The following is a 23,219-nucleotide window of genomic DNA, read 5'->3' on the forward strand; positions in this document are numbered from 1 at the left end:
GGTGCACTGGGAAGACCCAGAGGGATGGGATGGGGAGGGAGGTGGGAGGGGGGATCAAGATGGGGAATACATGTAAATCCATGGCTGATTCATGTCAATGCATGGCAAAACCCACTGAAATGTTGTAAAGTAATTAGCCTCCAACTAATAAAAATAAATGGAAAAAAAAATATTGCTAAATTAAAAAAAAAAATTCTCCAAGCCAGGCCTCAGCAATACATGAACCATGAACTTCCGGATGTTCAAGCTGGTTTTAGAAAAGGCAGAGGAACTGGAGATCAAATTGCCAATGTCCACTGAATCACAGAAAAAGAGAGTTCCAGAAAAATATCTATTTCTGCTTTACTGACTGTGCCAAAGCCTTTGACTGTGTAGAACACAATAAACTGTGGAAAATTCTGAAAGAGATGGGAATACCAGACCTCCTGACCTGCCTCTTGAGAAACCTGTATGCAGGGCAGGAAGCAACAGTTAGAACTTGAAATGGAACAACAGACTGGTTCCAAATAGGAAAAGGAGTATGTCAAGGCTGTATATTGTCACCCTGCTTATTTAATTTATATGCAGAGTACATTATGAGAAATGTTGGGCTGGAAGAAGCACAAGCTGGAATCAAGATTGCTGGGAGAAATATCAGTGACCTCAGATATGCCAATGACACCACTCTTACGGCAGAAAATGAAGAAGAACTAAAGAGCCTCTTGATGAAAATGAAAGAAGAGAGTGAAAAAGTTGGCTTAAAGCTCAACATTCAGAAAACTAAGATCATGGCATCAGGTCCCATCACTTCTTGGCAAATAGATGGGGAAACAGTGGAGACAGTTGCAACAGTGGCTGACTTTATTTATTTATTTATTTATTTATTTATTTATTTATTTATTTATTTTGGACTCCAAAATCACTGCAGATGGTGATTGCAACCATGAAATTAAAAGACACTTACTCCTTGGAAGGAAAGTTATGACCAACCTAGACAGCATATTAGAAAGCAGAGCCATTACTTTGTCAACAAAGTCCATCTAGTCAAGCCTATGGTTTTTCCAGTAGTCATGTATGGATGTGAGAGTTGGACTATAAAGAAAGCTGAACACAGAAAAATTGATGCTTTTGCACTGTGGTGTTGGAGAAGACTCTTGCGAGTCCCTTGGATGGCAAGGAGATCCAACCAGTCCATCCTAAAGGAAATCAGTCCTGGGTGTTCATTGGAAGGACTGATGTTGAGGCTGAAACTCCAATACTTTGGCCACCTGATGCGAAGAGCTGACTCATTGGTAAAGACCCTGAGGTTGGGAAAGATTGAGGGCAGGAGAAGAAGGGGAAGACAGAGGATGAGAATGTTGGATGGTATCACGGACTCAATGGACATGAGTTTGGGTGAACTCCAGGAGTTCAGTGGACAGAGAGGCCTGGCATGCTGTGGTTCATGGGGTCGCAAAGAGTTGGACACGACTGAGCGACTGAACTGAACTGAAATTTAGGTTATTTAAAATGAAGTAAAATTAAAATTTTAGTTCCTTGTTTACAGTAGCCACATTTTAAATGCACAAGAACAGAACTTACATCTTCCCAGAAATCTTTCAAATTTCAAACATCTTCCCCCATTCTCTCATCTCTTTATGAATGTGATTTTGGTATAATTTTGGAATGGAAACTCCTAATTGTGATGAAAACTAAACAAAAACCTTTTCTTAATAAAATGCTCTAAAGTATAGAGCACTGGGAGCTCCAATCAGAAGGTTGTTTTATTATATGAAGAAATTGATGAGAAAACGTAAGAGCTGTTCATTGGGATATATGCCTTTACTGCTTTTGTTGTCCTGTCACTAAGTTGTGTCCTACTCTTTGCAACCCATGGACTGCAGCATGCCAGGCTTTCATTCCGTCACTATCACCTAGAGTTTGCTCAGACTCATGTCCATTGAGTTTGTGACACCATCTAACTATCTCATCCTCTGTCATCCCCTTCTCCTGCCTTCAACCCTTCCCAGAAGCAGAGTCTTTTCCCATGAGTTGGCTCCTCGCATTAGGTGACCAAAGTACTGAAGCTTCAGCACCAGTCTTTCCAATGAATATTCATGGATGATTTCCTTTAAAATTGACTGGTTTGATCTCCTTGCTGACTAAGGGACTCTCAAGAGTCTTCACCACCACCACAGTTTGAAAGCATCAATTTGTTGCTTTACTACATTGGAAAACTGTGGATCAATCTGTCCATAACACTAATTCCTTTGATCACATATACCTAGAAGTGACTTGTAGACAGTTCAAGGTTGAGTTATACATTTAAGGCTCAGAAAATGCAAATCTTGACATTGATGTAGGATATATCCATATCCTTTTGAAAGCAACAGAGTAGCTTGAAAGATTTGTAACTTTAAAGAAATGAGGGATCTAATTAATACTGAGGTATCATAAAATTGATTCTGCAAGGGTCTGTATCTGACATAATGTTCAGTAGAGCAATTATAAATCCCCAAAGCACTGTACAAATAACACCTGACTTAGCTAGAGATACTTGGTGAAAGAATTATGAGCCAAGATTGGAAGTAGATCCTTTAGAGTTGAACTGGCAGTTTGGTATGTGTCTGAGCTTTCTTTTTACTGTTGTTCTCCACTCATTACTTTCCTGTCATTTGAAACCTCAAAATAATATCTGACTGGGGCAAATATTTCATTGTTGATGTAAGAAAACCTCAGTCATACTAATCTCCAGCAATGAGAGAAATGAAAGGCTTTGTTTTTTTTCCTTATCTCTTTAGTTCCATAGTTAGCAATATTAATTCTGAAAAAAAGAGAGGCTCCTTCACTGCTCCCAGGCAACACCCTATTTAACTTCAGTTCAGTTGCTCTGTCGTGTCTGATTTTTTGTGACCCCATGGACTGCAGCACTACAGACCTCCCTGTCCATCACCAACTCCCAGAGTTTACTTAAACTTATGTCCATTGAGTCAGTGATGCCATACAGCCATCTTATCCTCTGTCATCCCCTTCTCCTCCCACCTTCAATCTTTCCCAGCATCCGGGTCTTTTCAAATGAGTCAGTTCTTTACATCAGGTGGCCAAAGTATTGGCGTTTCAGCCTCAACATCAGTCCTTCCAATGAATACTCAGGACTGATTTTTTTTATGATAGACTGGTTGGATCTCCTTGCAGTCCAAGGGACTCTCAAGAGTCTTCTCCAACACCACAGTGCAAAAGCATCAATTCTTTGGCACTTTCTTTATAGTCCAACTCTCACATCCATACATGACCATTGGAAAAACCATAGCCTTGACTAGACAGACCTTTGTGGGCAAAGTAATGTCTCTGCTTTTTAATATGCTGTCTAGGTTGGTCATAACTTTTCTTCCAAGGAGCAAATACCTTTTAATTTCATGGCTGCAGTCACCATCTACAGTGATTTTGGAGGCCCAAAAAATAAAGTCTATCATTGTTTCCACTGTTTCCCATCTGTTTGCCAAGAAGTGATGGGACCGGATGCCATGATCTTAGTTTTCTCAATGTTGAGTTTAAGCCAACTTTTTTACTCTCTTCTTTCAGTTTTATCAAGAGGCTCTTTAGTTTCTTTTCGCTTTCTGCCATAAGGGTGGTGTCATCAGCATATCTGAGGTTATTGATATTTCTCCCAGCAATCTTGATTCCAGATTGTGCTTCATCCAGTTCAGAATTTCTCATGATGTGCTCTCCATGTAAGTTAAATAAGCAGGGTGATAATATACAGCCTTGACATACTCCTTTCCCAATTTGGAACCAGCCTGTTGTTCCATGTCCAGTTGTAACTCTTGCTTCTTGACCAGCATACAGATTTTTCAGGAAGCAGGTCAAATGGCCTGGTATTCCCGTCTCTTTCAGAATTTTCCACAGTTGTGATCCATATGGTCAAAGGCTTTGGCACAGTCAATAAAGCAGAAGTACATGTTTTTCTGGAACTCTTGCTTTTTTGATGATCCAGCAGATGTTGGCAATTTGATCTCTGGTTCCTCTGCCTTTTCTATATCCAGCTTGAACATCTGGAAGTTCCCGGTTCACATACAGTTGAAGCCTGGCTTGGAGAATTTTGAGCATTACTTTATTAGCATGTGAGATGAATGCAATTGTGCAGAAGTTTGAGCATTCTTTGGCATTGCCTTTCTTAGGGATTGGAATGAAAACTGACCTTTTCCAGTCCTGTGGCCACTGCTGAGTTTTCCAAATTTTCTGGCATATTGAGTGCAGCACTTTCACAGCATTATCTTTTAGGATTTGAAATAGCTCAACTGGAATTCCATCACCTCCACTAACTTTGTTCGTAGTGATGCTTCCTAAGGGTCATTTGATTTCACCTTCCAGATGTCCAGCTCTAGGTGAGTGATCACACCATCATGATTATCTGGGTCATGAAGATCTTTTTTGGATAGCTCTTCTGTGTATTCTTGCCACATCTTCTTAATATCTTCTGCTTCTGTTAGGTCCATACCATTTCTGTCCTTTTTTTACCTGAAATGTCCCCTTGGTATCTCTAACTTTCTTGAAGAGATCACTAGTCTTTCCCATTCTGTTGTTTTCCTCTATTTCTTTGCATTGATCACTGAGGAAGGCTTTCTTATCTCTCCTCACTATTCTTTGGAACTTTGCATTCAAATGGGTATATCTTTCCTTTCCTCCTTTGCCTTTTGCTTCTCTTCTTTTCAGTTATTTGTAAGGCCTCCTCCGACAACCATTTTGCCTTTTTGCATTTCTTTTTCTTGGGGATGGTCTTGATCACTGCCTCCTGTACAATGTCATGAACATCTGTCCATAGTTCAGGCACTCTATCAGATCTAATCCCTTGAATCTATTTGTCACTTCCACTGTATAATCGCAAGGGGTTTGATTTAGGTCATACCTGAATGGTCTAGTGGTTTTCCCTACTTTCTTCAATTTAAGTCTGAATTTGGCAATAAGAAGTTCATGATCTGAGCCACCGTCAGCTCCCAGTCTTGTTTTTGCTAACTGTGTAGAGCTTCTCCATCTTTGGCTGCAGAGAATATAATCAATCTGATTTCAGTATTGACCATCTGGTGATGTCTATGTGTAGAGTCGTCTCTTGTGTTGCTGGAAGAGGGTGCTTGCTATGTCCAATGTGTTCTGTTGGCAAAACTTTGTCAACAGAGCCTTTGTCCTGCTTCACTCTGTACTCTAAGGCCAAATTTTCCTGTTACTTCAGGTATCTCTTGTAAGGACTTCCTACTTTGCATTCCAGTCCCCTAGAGTGAAAAGCACATCTTTTCCAGGTGTTAGTCCTAGAAGGTGTTGTAGGTCTTCATAGTACCATTCAAATTCAGCTTCTTCAGCATTAGTGGTTGGGGCATAGATTTGGATTACTGTGATATTGAATATTTATCCTCTGCTATTAAACAGATCACAACAGGAATTTAATTTTCACTTATTTATTTTCCCAGTGCTGGTCTTACTAACACTGTTGCTTTTCCTTCTGTTTAAAGTAGGAAGCTTCCAAATACTTTGGCAACTTGGTCCCTAAAATGCTATGAAGTGATCACACTTGGTGAAGGCTAGAAATGGTGGTGGGTGGTGTTCACACAATGCAATACACCTTCTCTGGATACATTCTCAGATTCACTCTGCCATCCTCAGCTCCCTCTCACATTCATAGCAATTGTTCTCAACCGTGTTTTGAACATTAGAAAACAAAGTATTTATGTTAATAAATTAATAACTCTATTAATAATGTATTGTGGCTTCCCAAGTAGCTCAGCTGTAAACAATCCACCTGCCAATCAGGTGGACCAGAGTTTGATCCCTGGGTGGGAAGATCTCCTGGAGGGGGAAATGGCAACCCACTCCAGTATTCATGCCTGAAAATTCCATGGACAGTCCATCTAGTCGCAAAGAGTTGTACTCAAAATGAGCAACTACACGACAACATGACAGAGTTCGCAAAGAATCTGATATGACTGAGTGTCTGAGCACCCAGGAATAGCCTTCTTTCACCAGAAATAGAGCCCTGTTAGTGTTCTCTGTCATTTTATTTTATAGCATATCTTTGTATTTTGGAAATGTTGCTTAAAGTCAGAAAATTAGGAGTTGCTGATATAATTTGAACTTGGGAAAATAACTAAGCTTGACATCAGTGAGAACAAGAAAATTCTATCTTTAGTCTCCTCAAAAATCTTTCCATGTTATAAGGAAATCTAGAATATATGTAATAAAAACAAGAAGTTGCAAGTTACATTGGATCTAAGCTCAAAGACTACCTTTGTATCTGTTGTAAAAAATTAATAAACAGAAACCTCAATTAAATAGAATGAATACCAGCAGGACGAGCTCGCATGCTCTGTGATGATGTAGAGCCCAAGAAGTAGAAGAAGTACTCCTTTCCTGGGAAGGACACAGCCAATAAAAACCACGGACTCTTTGTTTATGAAAGTCCTCCCAACTTCCTTTTCCCTTCTATAAAAGTATTCTCCTTCCCTTGCTGTGAGAGAGACTTACACCCAGCTCAACAGACTTGCAGACCCTGAAATGTAATTCTCTATTGATCTCAAATCAATCTCTGTTGGAGAAATATTTGGCAGTCTGTCTGTTTCAGGTCAGCATTGTTTAAAGGATTAAACATTTTCCTAAAAAAATTCCATTTTGTATAAACATTTCTGATTTTATAAAAACTTAGGTTCACATTTTATATTTTGAGAAAAATTAAATCCTTTGGCATGTAACTATTCATCAAAAATGGGGCTTCCCAGATGGCAACAGTGGTGAAACACCCGCCTGCCAATGCAGGAGACAGAAAAGATGTGGACTCAATCCTTGGGGCAGGAAGATCCCCTGGAGGAGGGCATGGCAACCCACTCCAGTATTCTTGCCTGGAAAATTGCATGGACAGACAAGCCTGGAGGGCTACAGTCCATGGGGTCACAAGGATTCGGACACGACTGAACCAACTTCATGCATACATGCATTCATCGTAAATATATAGGTGAAATGAGAGATATGCATTTTTACATATAAAATTTTATTTATAATTTTGCATCTACCAAATTTTATTCCTTTGCTATCATTATTGCCACAATGGAATTATTTGAAATGCAAGAAACTGTGAGAATGTCTTAAGAAACGTCACAGAAATATAAAGCATATGAAACAGCAGTATTTTCACTTATACTGTCTCAGATGGCTTATTACTTTTCAAAATGTCAAATATAATTAGTCACAATTTTGAATTTTTCTAAACGGACAGGCACAATGTTAAATGGGACACGACTTCTCCAGAATCCTAACTTGTTTTTATAAAAAAAAATAAATATCACTGATGAAATGTTATCACCTCAATTTTTCAATTTTAATGAGGAAGTATTCACATGGAACAAAACTAGCTCATTCACTTAACTTGCAGAGTGCTTTTAGATTTAATTAAGACTAGTTTTTAAAAGATATAAGGTATTGAGGTTAAATGCAAACAGAGTTTTATTCTAGTCTGTATAATAATAGAAAATAATACCTTGTAATTAGATTGCCATTAGTGCATTCACTTGGTGGAAGTGGAGGTGGAAGTAGTGAGGATGAGGTGGGGTTTGGAAGAAAGCATTATTAAATGACATATTGAGAAATGTAAATTATAAAGGAAATACAATGACCCTAACATCTTCCTGAAAGTACTGGCCATGTCCATAAGAAGGAAACAAGAAACACAGAACAAATAGCTCTTTTAAAATGGGTAGAATAGGCAACAGGCCAACATGCTTTATTTTTTCTTGTATTTAAAACAAAAACAAAAACAGGGAATTACCAAAGTAATCATACATATCAATGTATGACAAAACCCACTGAAATGTTGTGAAGTAATTAGCCTCCAACTAATAAAAAAATAAAATAAAATAAAAAATAAAAACATGATCAGGCTTCCCTGGTGTCTAGTGGTAAAAAATCCACCTGGCAATGCAGGAGACGTGAGTTTGATCCCTGATCTGGGAAGATCCCACATGCTGTGGAGCAATTAATCCATGCACCACAACCATTGAGCTTGTGCCCTAGAGCCAGGAAGCCACAGCTCCTGAAGCTCACACACCCTGGAGCCTGCGCTCCGCAACAAAAGAAGCCCTTGCACTGCGATCAGAGAGGAGCCCCACTTGCCACAACCAGAGAAAAGCCTGAGCAGAGACCAAGACCCAGTAGAGACAAAAATAAATACAATTACGAAGAAAAGTGATCAAAATACAATTATGCCCAATGAAGGATTTGAAATTTCCCAGTAATTATGCTGCAGGGAACAAAGACAAACATAAACTGATCAGGTAGTAGGGGGTTAAGCAGTACAAGATTCACTCATCAGAGAAAAGGTCACAGACTGATATTACCAAAATTTGATTAGACTCAGGATCCCTGTACTAGAAATCAATGCGTTCTTGGCTTCTGCTGTTTCCTCTGTAATATGTCATTCTCCAGAGCCCTCCTTTCTAATAGGAGGGCCTACCAGTGTTATATCCTCTCTGGGGCACAAACACAGCAAGAAATTAGGAAGGATTTGTAGGTTAAATCAGACAGGGATTGTAATTCCTACAGCTGAGGGACTTGGAAAGCAGAAATGGGAAAAAAGGGCTGTGACTATGAAGTTAAAAGACTTGTCATGCTGGTCAATACCCACAGGAAAAAGAAAACTGGTTTTGGGATCTTAGAGCGTTTTGCAACCTTCTAAGTACAATCTGGTCAAAATAGACTAAATCCACAAAGGGCCTTGCACTTCAAATTGCTGCAAAGTGGTCGTAGAACAGGGAATTACCAAAGTAATAGGATTTAACAAAGTAAGATACGAAAACAATGAATACAAAAATAAATAATAAATATAAATCCACTTCAAAGCAGGGTTAAGTTTCACAGGCTTTAGTTTCATGTGATCTTAGAGACACCGAGAGGAGCAGAGATATCTGCTTTTTCTTACTGAGACTGTATTTATCTCATTTAAATAAAGTGGTGCATGCATGCTCAGTCACTCAGTTTTGTTTGACTCTTTGCAAGCCCACTGAATGTAGCCCTTCAGGCTCCCTTGTCCATGGGATTCTATAGGCAAGAACACTGGAGTGGGTTGCCATCTCCAGAGGCTCTTCTACCCAGACACAGGGATCGAACTCACGTCTCCTGCAGAGGCAGGTGGATTCTTTACCACTGAGCTATCCGGGAAGCTCCAAATAAAGTGGTAGACAGCATTTATTATACTTTTACTACCAAACAGGACAAAATGTTATACATTTCAAGGTGCATTAACTCATTTTTATTTTCATTACCACAATAGTCCTGTGACATAGACCTTGTTACTCCCATTTCGTAGATGAGTACACTCAGTCTTAGATAAATCGCTTGCCCATGGCCATACTGCTCACGGGTCTGTATCACTAAAGTTCTTATTTATAAACTTATTTATAAAGTTTTTATTTATTGATGCTGATCACTTGATAAACTTGTTTCATCCTGGTTGCAGTTTACTGTCATTTCTGCTTTTAACTTTACGTGCTTACCTGGTGGCTCAGTCGGCAGTGTCTGCCTGCAATGAGGAAGATGGAAGACCTGGGTTTGATCCCTGGGTTGGGAAGATTCCCTGGAGAAGGAAATGGCAACCCACTCCATTATTCTTGCCTGGAAAATTCCATGGAGGGAGGAGCCTGGTAGGCTATAGTCCATGGGAGTCTCAAAGAGTCAGACATGACTGAACGATTTCACTTTCTTTTCTTTCTTTCTCTTTCCTCCACAGATTCTCTTTGAATTATAGCCATATTCCTTTCCATTCTATGTTCCTTTATTTTCTTTCTTTTTTTGGTAGTTGCTCTTTATTTCTCTAACATCCTCTACACATTTACACCCTCCCCTCCCAACAAACACACACCCCTCACACTACCTGATGTCCTTTGCATTTTTCCAACCATGAAGATTTTTACTAATAGACTTCTCCTCACACAAATCTCAGCCCAGCGTCACCTCTTCAGCTCAAATACCACGTCCTCAAGGAGACTATCTTTGACCATCCAATCTACATTTCTCGTGAAGTCTCTACTACATTATCATGTTTTATTTTCTCTATAGGACTTACTAATAGTTAAAACTATTTTGTCTTTGTTTGGTGGTTAGAATGTAATATCCATGAGATTATTTTAACTCATAGAAGACTAGTTCATGATGTGTGGTAATACATTAATAAATATTTGGGGATAAATGGGACTGTCATGGTTCAAATACCAAGCTTGCAGGTGATGCAAATTGAATGACACATTTTTTTTTTTTCATGATATAAATAAGCAAATCCTCTTTAGTCTTCTCCAAGATTTTGGTCTATATTTTTGTGAGTACTTATTTTTGTTCTTTTTCAAGATGGTATTTGGGTCAGTTTTCTTTTTACTGCAAGTGCAAGAGCTTCAAACTCTCAGGAGAAAATATTTGGAAATTCTTCAAGGCAGTTGCTATACCATTTGGGAAAAATAACTGAAGCCAAGCAGGATATGAAGTGGAAACTTTGCAACTTTCCTTTTAGTTCACTTCACTGGAATTCAGCTCCTAATAGACCCAAAGCACTTTATGTATTTTAGAACTGCAGGCAAATCATACCTTCCTCTGGACATTCTTTGAAGGCAGAAAAATGTAATACCGGGAAGAAACATAACATTATATAATTATTCACTCCTTTGCTCTGAAAATAATGTTGTTCATGGAATCGTCTAAGTATTCTACTTATGTTGCAGGCATTTAGTGCATATATATGCCCAGAGCATTGCATGTGACACTGAAATTATTAACATCAAAGCTTCAAGCTTCATCTTTTCTGGAGTTCACACTCCCAATGGCATGGCTGGGGGCAGCACTTAATATTCTTTTCCCGGATCCTTAAGGAGTTTCTTCAAGACAGAGAACCTTGTTCTAGGTGTTAATTACCTTACATGTCCTACCATGTGGATAATTATGCTTGATGATAGAATGGCCTGGGATATACATCCAAATGGGGAAAAAAACAAACAAAAAAAAAACCTGGCACAGAAAATTGATCATCAGAAGAAATAATGATTAAAAAATTTATTTATAGTGGCCTGTATACCATTATTGGGCTTCCCTGGTAGCTCAGCTTATAAAGAATCTGCCTGCAGTGTGGGAGATCGGGGTTCACTCCCTGCACTGGGAAGATCCCTTGAAGAAGAGAATGGCTACCCACTCCAGTATTCTGGCCTGGAGAATTCCACAGACTGTACAGCTATTTGAGGGATTCTGTATATATTTCTCATGAACAAATTAGAGTGACCAACCAAGTAGCCTTAAATGTTAGTGAGTAATGGGAAAATTTGTAATAAAATCTATACAAATCAAATCAAACAATATCTATCAAAAATTGGTTAATATTGTTCCATAATCAGAAGCCATACTATTGAACAGAGATGTCCTAATACTCACTATTTTAAAATCATGGTGTGCCGAATGCCAATCAATGAAAAGTTTCCCTTCTAGAAAGTCAAGTGATTCCTTTTAAGAAAAAAGAAATTATTTAGAATATGGTACTGATGAGTATGAATGTGACTGCCTTTTGACTTAAGAACTAAAAATGGGGAAAATGAGATATAAACTTGTTATTTTACCATAAAAATAAAATATTACTTATATTACTATTGCTACTAACAATTTTTATAGTAATATAAAACTTGCAATACCACTTTTTTATAAGTGTGTATATATTATTTTTTAAATAAGAAAAAAATGTAAAAATATATTATAAGCAAATAAGCATACATGTATACAAAAGATGTTCTTTGATGCATGGGTTTAATAATAAAAGGGACAATTTAAACACCCAACAAGACAAGACTGGTGAAGATATAATTATACATAATAGAATATGCTAAAGCTATCAAAATAACATTGTGGAATATTATTTAATGGCATGAGAAATATTCATTATGTATTATGAATGAATATAAAATATAAATGAATATAAAACAGATTATAAAACAGTATGATTTCAATAGCAGTTGTTAACATTTGTTGATTTCTTTTTATGTGGTAGGCACTGACTTAAGTGCTATTCATGCATTTTTCTAATTTGCTCTCCATAATAGTCCCATGGAATGGGTAATGTTGGTGAATCTAAGTGACTTTAAACGAGGCTATAAAATATGTACAATAACGGTTCTGTGTTTTTTTAAAATAAAACTAAAATACACAAGTGTATATGTGTGTGTGTATTTAAAGTCAAAATGCACGTATACACTTGCATATTTACACACACACACATTAGTGGTTATCTCTGATGGTAGGATGATATTCTTTTAATCCTTCCTGCCAATTTGTATTTTTGATCTTCTAGAATAAAATCAAGTGTGTCCGTGTGTGCTAAGTTGCTTTAGTCCTGTCCGACTCTTTGTGACCCTATGGACTGTCACCCATCAGGCCCTTCTGTCCATGGGGATTCTCTAGGCAAGAATACTGGAGTGGGTTGCCATGCCCTCCTCCAGGGGATCTTCCTGACCCAGGGATTGAACCTGCGTCTCTTGTGTCTCCTGCATTGGCAAGAGAGTTCTTTACCACTAGTTCCACCTGGGAAGCCCCAGAATAAATACATATGATGCATTTAATAAAAAAATTAAGTAAAAGATCATTTAGTCTTGTCTACATAAAGCATTTATTAAGCCCTTATTGTGTGTCAGATACATTACTGGGTTTGGAGGGTGCTAAAATAAAAAGATAGAGTTTTTGTCTCTTTATAAATATATTTTATTTTTTCCAAGATAATCCCTTGACTATCATCATGATCACATGTGGAGACTCCAAGGTAGATTATACTATTACAAGACAACATATATTTTTCAAATACCATAATATACTCTGATCACAGTTAAGAGTATGTAAACTTTAATAGAAAGAAATCAGTATGTTACAAAGCTTTTCATAAGAGGGCACATAAAACAGACAAAATACATATAATATTTTGGTTTGTCTAACATAAACCTTTGGAGTTTTTATGCTGATAAGGTTTGCTATTTTAATATTTCAGTTATCCTACTTGGTTGTCTCCTTCATTCAACAAATACTAATTCAGCACTTACTATGTGCCTGATAGTGTTGTTGTTTTTTTAATGACTAGGAACATAGCACTGAACAAGAATGATAAATCCTATGTCCTAGTATACTTAAATCCTGATGAGAGAGAAAAAGATAAGTACACACACACACAAGCAAATACATTTAGTTTTCTTTCCATTAGCCATAATCAGTATCTTAGACAAAATTATCTTGCCCAGTGTGTACGTTTTCTCTTGCATTTCAAGATTTCCTTCATAGCATTAAAGCTCACCACAATCTAATTTATATCTTTTTCACTCCATGGCTAATCATTTCACTTATAGCCTCCCTTTAGGTTAATCTTTCCTATTTACCACTGTTAACTGATATTGCTACGATAGTATTTTTCAAACTCCAGAAATACATTATGAAATAGATGCAATGTGTGCAAACCATTATTTTTGTATTGAAATAAAACAGAAAGGCAAGCAAACAATAAAAAATATCAGAGTGCTCTATAACTAGGAAGCATAAGTAGTGTTTCATGAAACATTTTTTCAAAGCTAAGCTTATTGAGTTTAATGTAAAATATATTTCTTACAGAAGATCATGGTCAAAAATTTGAAAGCCTCACTACACCCTCAAATTATAATGCTCTCCATATTATCAGTCTGCTCGAAGACATAGTATAACAACCTATTTTCTACCTAATTATATATTTTATTATCAACTCTTGTCACTGGCATGCAATATTTTCTTCTCCATTATTTTCTTTAAACTCAGATTTATTTCTCTCTTCAAATTAGATAAATTAATTGATTAGTTAATTAACTTTTATTGGAGTATAGTTACTTTACAATGTGGTATCACTTTCTGCTCTACAGCAAAGTAAATCGGCTATACATATACACATGTTCCCTCTTTTTTGGATTTCCTTTCCATCTAGGTCACCATAGAGCACTGAGTAGAGGAACCCATTAGTTAGCTATTTTATACATAGTAGTATTTATATGTCAATTCCAACCTCCCAATTCATCCTACCACTTCCCCTTCCCCCTTGGTATCTATTCATTTGTTTGTTTGTTCTCTGTGTCTCTATTTCTGCTTTGCAAATAAGATCATCTACATCATTTTCTAGATTCGACATATATGCAAAGCCATTTCTTTATGAAGCACCATTTTTGCCCAAACTAAGAACTCACATTTATCTTAACTATTGTTGTTTAGTCACTAAGTCGTTCAGTTCAGTTAGTTTAGTCACTCAATCATGATTGTCAGACTCTTTGAGACCCCATGGACTGCAGCACACCAGGCCTCCCTGTCCATCACCAACTCCCGGAGATTACTCAATCTCATGTCTATTGAGTTGGTGATGCCATCCAACCATCTCATCCTCTGGCATCCCCTTATCCTCCCACCTTCAATCTTTCTCAGCATCAGGGTCTTTTCAAATGAGTCAGTTCTTCGCATCATGTGCCCAAAGTATTGGAGTTTCAGCTTCAGCACCAGTCCTTCCAATAAATATTCAGGACTGATTTCCTTTAGGATGGACTGGTTGCATCTCCTTGCAGCCCAAGGGACTCTCAAGAGTCTTATAGAGAAGACTCTTGGAACTCCACAGTTCAAAAGCATCAATTCTTTGGTGCTCAGCTTTCTTTATAGTTCAACTCTCACATCCATACATGACTACTGGAAAAACCACGGCTTTGACTACATGGACCTTTGTCGGCAAAGTAATGTCTCTGCTTTTTAATATGCTATCTAGGTTGGTCATAACTTTCCTTCCAAGGAGCAAGCGTGTTTTAATTTCATGGCTGCAGTCTCCATCTGCAGTAATTTTGGAGTCCAAATAAATAAATTTTGTCACTGTTTCCATTGTTTCCCATCTATCTGCCATGAAGTGATGGGACCAGAGGCCATGATCTTAATTTTCTAAATGTTGAGTTTTAAGCCAACTTTTTCACTCTACTCTTTCACATTCATCAAGAGGCTCTTTAATTCTTTGCTTTCTGCCATAAGGGTGGTGTCATCTGCATATCTGAGGTTATTGATATTTCTCCCAGCAATCTTGATTCCAGTTTGTGCTTCATCCAGCCTAGTGTGTCTCAAGATGCACTCTGCATATGTTAAATAAGCAGGGTGACGATGTACAGCCTTGATGTACTCCTTTCCAGATTTGGCACTAAGTCGTATCCGACTCTTTTGCAACCCCATGGACTGCAGCCCATCAGGCTTCTTGTCCATGGGATTTCCCAGGCAAGAATCCTGGAGTGGGTTGCCATTTCCTTCTCCAGGGGATATTCCCTACATTTTAACTATGAGACTGCTTTACTAACATCCCTCAAAATGCACATGGAAGGAAGCCTGGCAGAGGTAGTATTTTTATCATATTCCTTGCAGAACAGCATTAATTATGTCCTTATAGTTCTTGCTCAATAAATTAAATTTATTTAATTTGAATTGGATAGATGTTAGACTTAACTACCGAAAATAATCATAGAAATACCCAAGACTTTTCCTGGTACAAGAATGAAAATATGGAGAGATTTTAATTTTATATAGCAATGCCAAATGAGTTTTATATTCTTTTTGGTTGGTCTGTGCCTAGTCCATAAGAGGTATTCAATAAAAGACATTTCTCAGTGTATGGCAAAACCAATACAGTGTTGTAAAGTAAAATTAATTAATTAATTATTTTTTTTTTAAAGTCAATTGCTTTTCAATTCTGGGTTTTCTCCATTGCCTTGTTCAAGTAGCCTTAATAGTAAAAATAAAATCAAACTAAATAAAGATTCAAATATACCAAAAAAAAAACAAGTCTTAACAGCCTGATCTACTTAAAAATTTATAATTTTCTAAATGGAAAATGTCTGTTGAAAAAAGAAACATGGCAGAGAGCTTTTAGTTATTAGACTGTTGGTTTATAACACATTTTCTGCACTTTTACTGTCCTAGTATGTCAGAAAATTACTTGAAGAGTTTAGCTTTCCTGTAACTTTCCATAATAAATAACTTTTAAAAAATGTTAATGTTGTTGAATACAATATAAACTTTGATAAACACAAAGGAAAAGAAACTAACCTGGACAAGATGAAAAGACAGAGAAATACCCGACAGGTAAAGGAACATGAAAAATGCCCACCAAGTCAAACAAAAGAGGAGGAGATAAGGAATCTACCTGAAAAAGAATTTATAATAATGATAATAAAAATGATCCAAAATCTTGAAAACAAAATGGAGTTACAGATAAATAGCCTGGAGACAAAGATTGAAAAGATGCAAGAAATGTTTAATAAAGACCTAGAAGAAATAAAAAAGAGTCAATTAAAAATGAATAGTGCAATGAATGAGATCAAAAACACTCTGGAGGGAACCAAGAGTAGAATAACAGAGACAGAAGATAGGATAAGTGAGGTAGAAGATAAAATGGTGGAAATAAATGAAGCAGAGAGGAAAAAAGAAAAAAGGATCAAAAGAAATGAGGACAACCTCAGGGACCTCTGGGACAATGTGAAATGCCCCAACATTCCAATCATAGGAGTCCCAGAAGAAGAAGGCAAAAAGAAAGGCCATGAGAAAATACTCGAGGAGATAATAGCTGAAAACTTCCCTAAAATGGGGAAGGAAATAGCCACCCAAGTCCAAGAAACCCAGAGAGTCCCAAACAGGATAAACCCAAGGCGAAACACCCCAAGACACATATTAATCAAATTAACAAAGATCAAACACAAAGAACAAATATTAAAAGCAGCAAGGGAGAAACAACAAATAACACACAAAGGGATTCCCATAAGGATAACAGCTGATCTATCAATAGAAACCCTCCAGGCCAGAAGGGAATGGCAGGACGTACTGAAAGTAATGAAAGAGAATAACCTACAACCTAGATTACTGTATCCAGCAAGGATCTCATTCAGATATGAAGGAGAACTCAAAAGCTTTACAGACAAGCAAAAGCTGAGAGAATTCAGCACTACCAAACCAGCTCTTCAACAAACGCTAAAGGATCTTCTCTAGACAGGAAATGCAGAAAGGTTGTATAAACGTGAACCCAAAACAACAAAGTAAATGGCAACGGGACCACACCTATCAATAATTACCTTAAATGTAAGTGGGTTGAATGCCCCAACCAAAAGACAAAGATTGGCTGAATGGATACAAAAACAAGACCCCTATATATGCTGTCTACAAGAGACCCACCTCAAAACAAGAGACACATACAGACTAAAAGTGAAGGGCTGGAAAAAAATATTTCATGCAAATGGAGACCAAAAGAAAGCAGGAGTCGCAATACTCATATCAGATAAAATAGACTTTCAAATAAAGGATGTGAAAAGAGGCAAAGAAGGACACTACATAATGATCAAAGGATCAATCCAAGAAGAAGATATAACAATTATAAATATATATGCACCCAACATAGGAGCACCGCTATATGTACGGCAAAAGCTAACGAGTATGAAAGAGGAAATTAATAGTAACACAATAATAGTGGGAGACTTTAATACCCCACTCACAACTATGGATAGATCAACTAAACAGAAAATTAACACGGAAACACAAACCTTGAATGACACAATGGACCAGCTAGACCTAATTGATATCTATAGGACATTTCACCCCAAAACAATCAACTTCACCTTTTTCTCAAGTGCACACGGAACCTTCTCCAGAATAGATCACATCCTGGGCAATAAATCTGGTCTTGGAAAATTCAAAAAAACTGAAATCATTCCAGTCATCTTTTCTGACCACAGTGCAGTAAGATTAGATCTCAATTACAGGAAAAAAATTGTTAAAAATTCAAACATATGGAGGCTAAATAACACGCTTCTGAATAACCAACAAATCATAGAAGAAATCAAAAAAGAAATCAAAATATGCATAGAAATGAATGAAAATGAAAACACAACAACCCAAAACCTATGGGACACTGTAAAAGCAGTGCTAAGGGGAAGGTTCATAGCATTACAGGCTTACATCAAGAAACAAGAAAGAAGCCAAATAAATAACCTAACTCTACACCTAAAGCAACTAGAGAAGGAAGAAATGAAGAACCCCAGGGTTAGCAGAAGGAAAGAAATCTTAAAAATTAGGGCAGAAATAAATGCAAAAGAAACTAAAGAGACCATAGCAAAAAATCAACAAAGCTAAAAGCTGGTGTTTTGAAAAAATAAACAAAATTGACAAACCATTAGCAAGACTCATTAAGAAGCAAAGAGAGAAGAACCAAATTAACAAAATTAGAAATGAAAATGGAGAGATCACAACAGACAACACTGAAATACAAAGGATCATAAGAGACTACTACCAGCAGCTCTATGCCAATAAAATGGACAACTTGGATGAAATGGACAAATTCTTAGAAAAGTATAACCTCCCAAAACTGAACCAGGAAGAAATAGAAGATCTTAACAGACCCATCACAGGCAAGGAAATCGAAACTGTAATCAAAAATCTTCCAGCAAACAAAAGCCCAGGACCAGATGGCTTCACAGCTGAATTCTACCAAAAATTTAGAGAAGAGCTAACACCTACCTTACTCAAACTCTTCCAGAAAATTGCAGAAGAAGGTAAACTTCCAAACTCATTCTATGAGGCCACCATCACCCTAATTCCAAAACCTGACAAAGATGCCACCAAAAAAGAAAACTACAGGCCAATATCACTGATGAACATAGATGCAAAAATCCTTAACAAAATTCTAGCAAACAGAATCCAACAACATATTAAAAAAATCATACACCACGACCAAGTGGGCTTTATCCCAGGAATGCAAGGATTCTTTAATATCCGCAAATCAATCAATGTAATACACCACATTAACAAATTGAAAGATAAAAACCATATGATTATCTCAACAGATGCAGAGAAAGCCTTTGACAAAATTCAACACTCATTTATGATTAAAACTCTCCAGAAAGCAGGAATAGAAGGAACATACCTCAACAGAATAAAAGCTATATATGACAAACCCACAGCAAGTATCACCCTCAATGGTGAAAAATTGAAAGCATTTCCCCTAAAATCAGGAACAAGACAAGGATGCCCACTCTCACCACTACTATTCAACATAGTGTTGGAAGTTTTGGCCACAGCAATCAGAGCAGAAAAAGAAGTAAAAGGAATCCAGATAGGAAAAGAAGAAGTGAAACTCTCGCTGTTTGCAGATGACATGATCCTCTACATAGAAAACCCTAAAGACTCTACCAGAAAATTACTAGAACTAATCAATGAATATAGTAAAGTTGCAGGATATAAAATTAACACACAGAAATCCCTTGCATTCCTATATACTAACAATGAAAAAACAGAAAGAGAAATTAAGGAAACAATACCATTCACCATTGCAACAAAAAGAATAAAATACTTAGGAGTATATCTACCTAAAGAAACAAAAGACCTATACATAGAAAACTATAAAACACTGATGAAAGAAATCAAATTGGACACAAACAGATGGAGAAACATACCATGCTCATGGATTGGAAGAATCAATATTGTCAAAATGGCTATTCTACCCAAAGCAATCTATAGATTCAATGCAATCCCTATCAAGCTACCAACGGTATTTTTCACAGAACTAGAACAAATAATTTCACAATTTGTATGGAAATACAAAAAACCTCAAATAGCCAAAGTAATCTTGAAAAAGAAGAATGGAACTGGAGGAATCAACCTGCCTGACTTCAGACTATACTACAAAGCCACAGTCATCAAGACAGTATGGTACTGGCACAAAGACAGAAATAATCAATGGAACAGAATAGAAAGCCCAGAGATGAATCCACGAACTTATGGACACCTTATCTTTGACAAAGGAGGCAAGGATATACAATGGAAAAAAGACAACCTCTTTAACAAGTGGTGCTGGGAAAACTGGTCAACCACTTGTACAAGAATGAAACTAGAACACTTTCTAACACCATACACAAAAATAAACTCAAAATGGATTAAAGATCTAAATGTAAGACCAGAAACTATAAAACTCCTAGAGGAGAACATAGGCAAAACACTCTCCGACATAAATCACAGCAAGATCCTCTATGACCCACATCCCAGAATATTGGAAATAAAAGCAAAACTAAACAAATGGGACCTAATGAAACTTAAAAGCTTTTGCACAACAAAGGAAACTATAAGTAAGGTGAAAAGACAGCCTTCAGATTGGGAGAAAATAATAGCAAATGAAGAAACAGACAAAGGATTAATCTCAAAAATATACAAGCAACTCTTGAAGCTCAATTCCAGAAAAATAAATGAGCCAATCAAAAAATGGGCCAAAGAACTAAACAGACATTTCTCCAAAGAAGACATACAGATGGCTAACAAACACATGAAAAGATGCTCAACATCACTCATTATCAGAGAAATGCAAATCAAAACCACAATGAGGTACCATTACACGCCAGTCAGGATGGCTGCTATCCAAAAGTCTACAAGCAATAAATGCTGGAGAGGGTGTGGAGAAAAGGGAACCCTCTTACACTGTTGGTGGGAATGCAAACTAGTACAGCCTCTATGGAAAACAGTGTGGAGATTCCTTAAAAAACTGGAAATAGAACTGCCATATGACCCAGCAATCCCACTTCTGGGCATACACACTGAGGAAACCAGATCTGAAAGAGACACGTGCACCCCAATGTTCATCACAGCACTGTTTATAATAGCCAGGACATGGAAGCAACCTAGATGCCCATCAGCAGATGAATGGATAAGGAAGCTGTGGTACATATACACCATGGAATATTACTCAGCCGTTAAAAAGAATTCATTTGAACCAGTTCTAATGAGATGGATGAAACTGGAGCCCATTATACAGAGTGAAGTCAGCCAGAAAGATAAAGAACATTACAGCATACTAACACATATATATGGAATTTAGAAAGATGGTAACGATAACCCTATATGCAAAACAGAAAAAGAGACACAGAAGTACAGAACAGACTTTTGAATTCTGTGGGAGAAGGTGAGGGTGGGATGTTGCAAAAGAACAGCATGTATATTATCTACAGTGAAACAGGTCACCAGCCCAGGTGGGATGCATGAGACAAGTGCTCAGGGCTGGTGCACTGGGAAGACCCAGAGGAATCGGGTGGAGAGGGAGGTGGGAGGGGGGATCGGGATGGGGAATACATGTAAATCTATTGCTGATTCATGTCAATGTATGACAAAACCCACTGAAAAAATAAATAAAAAAAAAAAAAAGAAAGTAACCTGGAACAGAATGATTCTAAAGAGTGTTTGTTACAGTAGAATTTCATTTAGTTTGAACATTTAATTTCTTTTCCTTGTGTTTTCTACTTGTTAAAAATGTTCTTAATTATATTAGAATTAATCATCACTAGATATTATAGTAAATACTAGTGTATTACAACTGAGAATTTTAAATACTGATTGTCAACACAATTTTATCTTCGCATAGTTTTCACACCAAGTGAGACTTCTCACTCTGGTGTACTAGAAATCAAATCCCATAAAATAGTGTTGCAGTTTAATGCAGTAACATATCCCCATTAAGAAGAATGCACAGGAGATGGCATTAAGCATATTAAACATAAACTATAATTTGGCATAAATGACCATACAACATTAGATATATAATATGAAATACACAGAACTAACTTTGAACATTCATCTTAATACCAAAAAGATTGGCGGTTTGCTCTGTCACAGAGTTCTAACACAGAAATAATGAAGCATGCCAAAACAGAATTACCACATTTTAGTATCCTGGGCCAGTAATAATGACAAATTAGAAATCTTCTCTCCCTGTCAAATACCCTCATTTAGTTACATTACTAGGCACCATGTGAGAACTATAGAAAAAAATTCAATTTAACAGTGGAGAAATTTTATATGCTTAAGTTAATTAAAAATGAAAAGCAAGGCTTCATAAGTTATAATATGAATCTAATAATTTAATTTATAAAATATGGCTAACTAGAAAAGGATACACATTATTAATTGATGAAGCAGTATTTTATGCATAGCCATACAATGAACATTAGTAGGCACGGGCAGATACTCAGAATACCTAAACAAATGCCCTTATTATGGGTTGCTCTCATAGTACTGGAATACCATTGACAAAGTGGCTGTAGTTTTCATAAGTCTGAGTGTCTGAGGAGCCAAGATGTCTATATCATTGAGGGGGACAGTAGAAATACTTCAGTGCAACTTGGGAAAAGGGCATTTTGAGTCAAATATGATAATGCAGAGAGAACTGACCACTGATGTTTGGGTTTACAGGGTTAGAGTCAAATAGGAAGTGGGGAATGGGCTGGAAGAAGAGGGCAGATAGTGAGTAAAATGGAGGGAATGTACATTTAAAATGTTGAGCTACACAAAATTTTGTATTTTAACACATTCTCAATGTTTTTGTTTAGGGATATATACAAGAAAATAAATTTAGAGAAATAAGGGTATTTATTCCACCATAGAGATAATGCCCTCACTGAATTTAAAAACCATAGAAAGGAGTATTTACCCATGAGAGTGATTAAATAAATCCTGGTACACACATAGAAGGTGATGTTATACACTTCAGTTCAGTCCAGTCACTCAGCCATGTCCAACTCTTAGCGACCCCATGCACTGCAGCACACCAGGCTTCCCTGTCCATCACCAACTCCCAGAGCTTACTCAAACTCATGTCCATCTAGTCGGTGATGCCAGACAGCCATCTCATCCTCTGTAGTCCCCTTCTCCTCCTGCCTTCAATCTTTCCCAGCATCAGGGTCTTTTCTGATGAGTCAGTTCTTCTCATCAGGTGGTGAAAGTATTGAAGCTTCAGCATCAGTTCTTCCAATGAATATTCAGGACTGATTTCCTTTAGGATGGACTGGTTTGATCTCCTTGCAGTCCAAGGGACTCTTGAGTCTTGTCCCACTACAGTTCAAAATCATCAATTCTCTGGGGCTTAGCTTTCTTTATGGTCCAACTCTCACATCCCTACATGACTGCTGGAAAAACCATAGCTTTGACTAGACAGTCATATGTTGGCAAAGTAATGTCTCTGCTTTTTAATATGCTGTCTAGGTTGGTCATAGCTTTTCTTCCAAGGAACAAGCATCTTTTAATTTCAAGGTTGCAGTCACCATCTGCAGTGATTTTGGACGCCCCCTCTCCCCCCCGACCCTGCCCCGCCAAAATAAACTCTCTCACTGTTTCCATTGTTTCCCTATCTATTTGCCATGAAGTGATGGGACCAG

This window comes from Cervus elaphus, chromosome 27 (genome assembly GCF_910594005.1).
Source record: "Cervus elaphus chromosome 27, mCerEla1.1, whole genome shotgun sequence".
NCBI classification, from domain to species: Eukaryota; Metazoa; Chordata; class Mammalia; order Artiodactyla; family Cervidae; genus Cervus; species Cervus elaphus.